The 7,302-nt window shown below is 43.4% G+C and overlaps 1 long non-coding RNA gene across 1 annotated transcript; it reads right to left on the bottom strand.

The window, feature by feature from the left end:
- Positions 1–633: 633 nt before the first annotated feature.
- On the bottom strand, positions 634–7,027 carry LOC116510556. The gene is made up of 3 exons (XR_004255652.1): positions 6,952–7,027; positions 6,646–6,812; positions 634–733 (listed from the first exon to the last, which is right to left on the bottom strand). It is a non-coding gene; the product is annotated as an uncharacterized LOC116510556 (long non-coding RNA).
- Between the last annotated feature and the right edge of the window lie 275 nt (positions 7,028–7,302).

Genomic DNA, 7,302 nt, shown 5'->3' with positions numbered 1-7,302 from the left:
AGACAGGTGTTAAGTGAGTTTTGCCCCATTTTACCACCTTTCTTGCCACAAAAATTCACCTACAGTAATGGCCAAAATTGTGGAAACCTTTTGGGAAAAGTGTACTTTTGAGGTTCGATGGCTAATAACACCACTTTTTTTGGAGTAGTTTTGGAGCAGGCCTGTATGTGCTGTAGTGTGTCAACATTTACTCACACTTGCAATTATGCATTCTGTGTCAAACGGGGGGCAAAATTTTATAAAATAAAATGGTAATAGTAGAGTAATAAACCTGTAAGTATTTAAAAAATAAAAATAAAATTGTTAGTCTTGTCCTTCTCACGATGCCATAGAATCTACCTTTTGTGGAAATTGTCCAGCTTTTCAGCATAACACCCTCCAGAAACTTAAAAGTACACATTCTTGTTTGCAGCAAGCACATCTGTACTATTAGCACATCTCTACTATTACCATAAGTATTCTTTACGCATTTATCTTTAATATATTCAACCACCAAGGGAACAGCACCCCATCTCATCTTACCACGGGCTTAATATTAAACCATCTATTAAACATTCAATTTATTCTTTCAAATGTTTGACTTGAAATCACGCTAAATAACTTACCTTCAACCCTATATATCCATGCAAAATGCCCCATAATTTAAGCCTCTTCCCTTTAGTTTGATGCTTTCTTTAAGTCAAGAAGCATCTAATAAAAGTTTGCTTCTCATAGTCATGCATTTTTCAGTGACCTGCGGAGGAATAAAATGAATACGTTCCTCAAAACAAACAAACTAGTCGTCTGCATTCACGTTTACCATTTTTTCTTTTGCATATAACAATAACAGCATCATTCCTATCCTAGACACAGATGCAGGTTTCAAACATGCATCAAACACATCTGCAAATTAGTGGCCATATATCGAGCCAAAATAAAATGAATTATTTATGGTTTTAGGGCAACGTGTGAAAAGCCAACCAACCAGGCATGCTTCATATCTTATAATTTGTTAAAATATTCATGGCTGGGAGAGACCTGGGAACAAGGTCAGCCAATGAATAGGCATAGCAACCAAGTCAGCCAATAGCAGCTTAAGCAGATCTGAGTCTGTGCAGAGAATGGAAATAGAAACTTAAGTAAGAAGTCTGGGTGTCGCTTAGCTATATTAAGCAATCTGCTGCTCTGAGAAGTAACTCAGCAGTCTGTCTGGGCTTGTCTGCTGAAATGAAGCTAGTTGCTTGCTTGCCTGTAACTCTCCTGCCTTGTGTTCACTTGGAAGAACCACCTGTTTGTATTGTACATTTATTCATCTATTCTTATGTATATAAAAAAGTTAATGAATCCAGCTGAACCAGTTACTTGCGTGTGCTTTCTGGATTTGAATTTGTGCAACAAACTCTGACATAATTTACTTAAGCATGTTGTTGAATTAACCACGGCTGGCTGTTTGCCATTAAGCCATAAACTATGACCTACAAATCAGAGCAGGTGGGCTTGGCTTAGTTTACTACAACTAACCAAGTCTGGTTATGGATTAACCCAGTACTGGAAAACCACCACTGACAGATTTGGGATTACTCTCTGTGCAACGCACGACATAGACCAACATTAGTAGATGTAACATTGCAGCTTGCACACAATCCTATCTGTACCATGGATTGAGCTAGGAATGGGAGGTGGTACTTACCTGTACCGTTTAATGATATAAAATACCACAGCCTACTCCACAAGGGTGTGGTGAAGATATGTGCAGGACGTGGGAGAACCTTGCATGCCACCATAAGCTCTTGGAAGACAGTTGTTAAGAGAGTTGCGTGTCATTTTGCCAATCTTTTTGCAACCGTTGTTAAGTGAATTACTGCAGCTCTTAAGTGAATCAAGTGCTCCTGAAGACAAAGCTTTGCCAGAAGCTGGCTAGGAGGTTGCGAAGGGTGATCACATGATCCTTGGGGGAGGTGGCATTGCAACCCTCTTAAATTAATGCCAGTTTTCAAGTGCCCAAATTTTGATCAGGCGATTGCAGGAATGCTGCGAGGGTTGTTACGTGTGAGGCTCCATTCAGATTGTAAATTGAGGACTAGCTAATATACTTGTTAGGAATATAATTCTAACAGTTGAGTTGGCAATATATAAATCATGTAACAATGCTATACCTGTTTCTTTAAATCATGCTGTAACATGTGATTGATTGCTGTTTTTCCTCAATCGGCCATAAGAAGGAGCCAGAATGACTGTTAGTTCTCTGTTCATTAGATGCTGGGCTGATCTGAGTGCCGTGAGCTATTGTAAGTTTTGCAACTGCTAGCAAACTTTGAGTTCTGAACTGATTATATGATACTGGACTATGTTATTTGGATTATCTCTTAACTGAAAGACATTGATGACTGACTGAATTATCTGTGTATGACTTGGACTGTTTGATGGACTCTGAAAAGCCGAGGTGGCGCAGTGGGTAGAGTGCAGTACTGCAGGCCACTTCAGCTGACTGCTAGTTCAGCAGTTCAGCGGTTCAAATCTCACCGGCTCAGGGTTGACTCAGCCTTCCATCCTTCCGAGGTGGGTAAAATGAGGACCCAGACTGTGGGGGCGATATGCTGACTCTGTAAACCGCTTAGAGAGGGCTGAAAGCCCTATGAAGCGGTATATAAGTCTAACTGCTATTGCTATTGCTAAACCTCTATTTCCACAAAAGTAAAAGCCTATTTAAACTGCAGGGTCTCTGTATGCTGGTTTTGTGTTCTCCAACTCTCACAAGGCTTCTCTGAACGTACTTGCTCTCCCAACGGGGAGCTTACCCAACAATACTGTTGCAACCCCAGATAGATGCAGCCAAGATGTGGATGGATTTTAAGCCACGAACTAGCCACTCACATTTCAGCTCAGGCAGTCTTCGGTTATGACAATTGAGCCCAACATTTTTGTTGCTAAGCGAGACAGTTAAGTGGATTTTGTCCCATTTTACAATCTTCCCTGCCTCTGTTGTTACATGAACCACTGCAGGTAAGTTAGTCCCATGATTGTTAAGTTGAACCTGGCCTCCATGTTGACTTCGGTTGTTTAGTAGGTCACAAAAGGAGATGATGACATGACATTGCAACCATCATAAATATGAGTTACTTGCGGAGGGGGTTAATTTTCATCACGTGACCCTAGGGAATGCTGCAACGTTCGTGTGAAAAGCAATCCTGAGCCACTTTTTTCCCCAGAGCCTCATCACATCAAATGGTCACTAAATGGTCACTGTTGTAAGATGAGGACAACTTCGAGTTACCTCCTTCATTGGGTCACAAAAAATCCAGAAATTGAAATCCACAAACTATGCCAGTGATGGCAAACCTTTTTTAGAAGGTTTGCTTGAAGCCTGGGGAGGGTGAAAACGTCCTACCCCGGCTCTCTGGAAGGCCGAAAACCAGCTGGCTGGTACGCACATGTGTGCTGGAGCTGAAAGCTCACATGCCAGCAAATATGGCTCAGCATGCCATCTGTGGCACGCGTGCCATAGGTTCACCATCACGGCCATAGATAGTCAGTGTGATTCACAAGGGAAGGAAAGCTGCATGGTTCTGAATTGATCCTAAATAGCCAAGCCAGCCACGACCCTGCGAGGTTGGAAGTGCTTGCAGTCATCTTCCGACGAACAAATAAAAAACTTCGTGAGACAGCCAGTACTTACAGCATCTCCCCTCGGGGCTGCATGCTTTGGAGGTATGAAAATGCAACCCCAATGAAAATTGAGGTCGTTTCCAGCTCACAGTCCGAAAAAAAGCATCTTCTAAAATAAGATGGCACAACAGGTTTTTCCAGTAATCAGTGTTCCTTCTGTGCAGGCACGACAGTGCAGGCGGCAGTTATTAAAATACGATGAAAATGTTTTAGCAAATATCTATCTATCTATCTATCTATCTATCTATCTATCTATCTATCTATCTATCTATCTATCTATCTATCTATCTATCTATCTTTGCATCACAAAAGCTCACAAGAGATTTTGGTCCTTCTGATCCAAAAAAGATGGGGGGGGGCGCGTCGTGGCTGATCAATTCCTTACATTTCATGGCCTTCTGCTCCTATGCTAAAACCCAACAATTTACAGTGGGCGAGGACCCGTTTCGAGAAACAAAACCCGTGTGGTGGCATAGAATCAAAATCACGTGAAGTCTCAGTACCCGCTTTATAAAGCCTTAGTGAGGCCACACCTGGAATACCGCATCCAGTTTTGGTCACCGCATTCCAAGAAAAGGTTGAGACTTTGGAAAAAGTGCAAAGAAGAGCAACGAAGATGATTAAAGGCCTAAAGACTAAAACATATGAAGAACGCTTGGAGGATTTGGGTATGGCTTGTCTAGAGAAAAGGACTAGCGGGGAGATGATAGCAGAATTCTAGTATTTGAGGGGCTGCCACAAAATAGAGGGGGTCAAGTTATTTTCCAAAGCACCAGAAGGCAGGACGAGAAACAATGGATGGAAATCCATCAAGGAGAGAAATAGCCAGGAATTAAGGAGAAACTTCCTAACAGTGAGAACAATTAACTTCAGAATTCGTGGGTGCTTCATCACTGGAGGCTTTTAAGAAGAGTGGACAGCCATTTGTCTGAAATGATGTAGGGTCTCCTCCTTGGGCCGGGGGTTGGACTAGATGACCTACAAGGTCCCTTCTAGTGGTGGGTTTCAAAATTTTTTAGAACCTCTTCTGTAGGTATGCCCTGCTTTGTGGGTGGCTTGCCAGCCATGTGACCAAGTGGGAGTGGCTCATCAGTCATGTGAGTGGGTGGGCGTGGCCAACTTGTAAAATGTGGTGAAACTCGCTTAACAACGCTCTTTCTTAGCAACCAAAATGTTGGCTCAGAAACTCTGACACTTGAAGCACGCAAGTCTTAAAGCTGTCAAGTTAGAAGACCCTTGCACCCCTAACCCTTTAGAAAAAAAGCCCCAGGGTGTTCAAACTTGACAGCTTTAAGACTTTAAGGTTTAGGTAGGACTCTTAGAGGTGGGTGGGGCGATTGGTGAGCCAGCCAATCAGTGAGTGGCGGGCAGGCAAGCGTGGTGCGGACGTGCGGGGGGAGGGAGCTGGAACCGGTTCTAAATGGAACGGCAGGGACGTGCAGTCACTGGAGGCGGGGCCTCACCAGTCTCATGAGGAAAAGGAAAGAATTCTTAAAATAATTAAAAAGACCAAGGTAGTTGCTGCCAGACTCCAATTCACAGTGACTCTGAGTCTGCTAAGAGCCAAGGTGGCGCAGTGGTTAAATGCAGCACTGCAGGCTACTGCTAGATCAGCAGGTCAGCGGTTCAAATCTCACCGGCTCAGGGTTGACTCAGCCTTCCATCCTTCCGAGGTGGGTAAAATGAGGACCCAGATTGTTGGGGGCAATATGCTGACTCTCTGTAAACCGCTTAGAGAGGCCTGAAAGGCCTATGAAGCGGTATATAAGTCTACTGCTATTGCTGCTATTGCTTAGTGCTAACTGTAGGGGGAGGAGAGAGAACTATGGGCCTCCTTTGCATAAGGAATTTCTTGCCTTTTAAGAGTTAAGCAAGGGTTAAAAAGCGAAAAATTCCTTATGCAAATTAGGCACGTGATTCTCTCGCCTCCTCCTGAAGAGGGCACTCCGTTTAGAGGCTTTTTTTAGAGGTTAGAACTGGCAGGAACCCACCCCTGGTCCCTTCCAACTCAATCTGTTAAAGGCCTGCCTAAACAATATCTTGGTGGTGGTGGAGAGAATTGCAACCAAGTTTTGAATGCGAAAGCCCAGGTTCTCCTCTATTTAAAAAAAAAAAAAAAATCACCCTGTCCTTACCGCCACCTCCTCCATGTAATTTTGAGACTATATGACGAATTCAAATTTTGCAATCTCCCTAGTCTGCATTAATCCAATTTCCAGAGGTGGTAGAGCGAGTTTGTGGCAAACAGGGGAGAACTGGGTGACACCACAAAGGTGAACCAGTTTATCGGCTTCTGCCACTGTTGTAGCATACCGGTAAGCTTTTTATCAGATCTCATATGCACATCACCACAGCTTGTATAAAGAGACCGCAGTAGCTTTGTTTTTCATTCTGCAGCGGTCTGGTTTTAAGAATTACTTTAGCCTTTGTCAACATGGAAGCTTTGCCAAGCAGCTTCACTGCAAGGAGGGAGGGAATCCATTTCTCAGAGATCTGGAGTCTCTCGAGATCTGCCCGTCTGGATTATTTTAAACTGATTGTTTACCGGATGAAACGTGAGTCACCTTGGCTAATGACTCTCATGTGTTTACTTTAAATTTATGAGTCAAGCCACCGGGCGATTTGAGTCAGACAGGAATTCAATCCCAGCAGTGATCAGCTCCGATCTGTAATCTGGCCTTTCGGACAGACCTAATGAGAAAGACACGGGGGATGTTTCAAAAAGAAAACACAAGGCTTACGCAGATCTTATGGATCATAATGTCGGTGTATGAAGGGGGGAGAAAGAGTCCGTTAAAGGCGAAGGATCCATGTAGCCCGTATGACTAAACACCAAAGGCGCACGGAACGCTGTTACGGTCCCACCAAAGGTGGTCCTTATTTTTTCTACCTGCATTTTTTTACGTGCTTTCGAACTGCTAGCTTGGCAGAAGCTGGGGCAAATAAGAGGAGCTCGCTCCATTAGGCGGCGCTAGGGATTCAAACTGCGAAACTGCTGACCTTTCTGATCGACAAGCGCAGCCTCTTTAGCCACTGAGCCACCGTGTCCCCTGAGAAGAGTCCGTTAAGGTTGTTGAAAAGCACAGGGAGAAAGAAGGTAAGAGTGCTTTGGAATATTTGGCAAAACAAGTGGCGGCTTTCCATTTGGAAAATACAATTTGGAGCAGCTGCAAAAAAAAGAGAGGAAAAAAGCTGTATCGTTAACACAAAATGCAACACACACACACACACACACACAAGAAGTGGACAGCACTTTTAAAAGGGCTCAAACCCTGCAAATGGAAGCAACCACATTAGTATACTTACACACATCAGCTTTCCTGATCCCGTTCCCAAGGCGAGTCCAGAAATTTTGTGCACTAAAAAACAGAGCTCTATTGCAAACGTCTTTGGTTTTTTTGGAGTTACATAACCCACTTGCACAAAATGAGAGTGGTTGAATTCACACATAATCACAAACCACTCCATGTTTCAGCCTGGCCATTACCCAACAGTATAGTACCAATGTGCTTGTGACCTGGACTGTGAATAGCAAGCTATAAAACCCGCTTAAGTAAATGTCACCTAAGCAACAGCTGATTTTTTGTGAAAAACTATTAAAAGTAAACTGTACTTCAGGCTGAATTCCGTTCTTGGGGACCCAGATGGACTTATCTG

This window comes from Thamnophis elegans, chromosome 6 (genome assembly GCF_009769535.1).
Source record: "Thamnophis elegans isolate rThaEle1 chromosome 6, rThaEle1.pri, whole genome shotgun sequence".
Classification (NCBI taxonomy): Eukaryota; Metazoa; Chordata; class Lepidosauria; order Squamata; family Colubridae; genus Thamnophis; species Thamnophis elegans.
The sequence above is the reverse complement of the archived record's forward strand: the minus strand, read 5'-3'. Positions and strand labels throughout refer to the sequence as shown.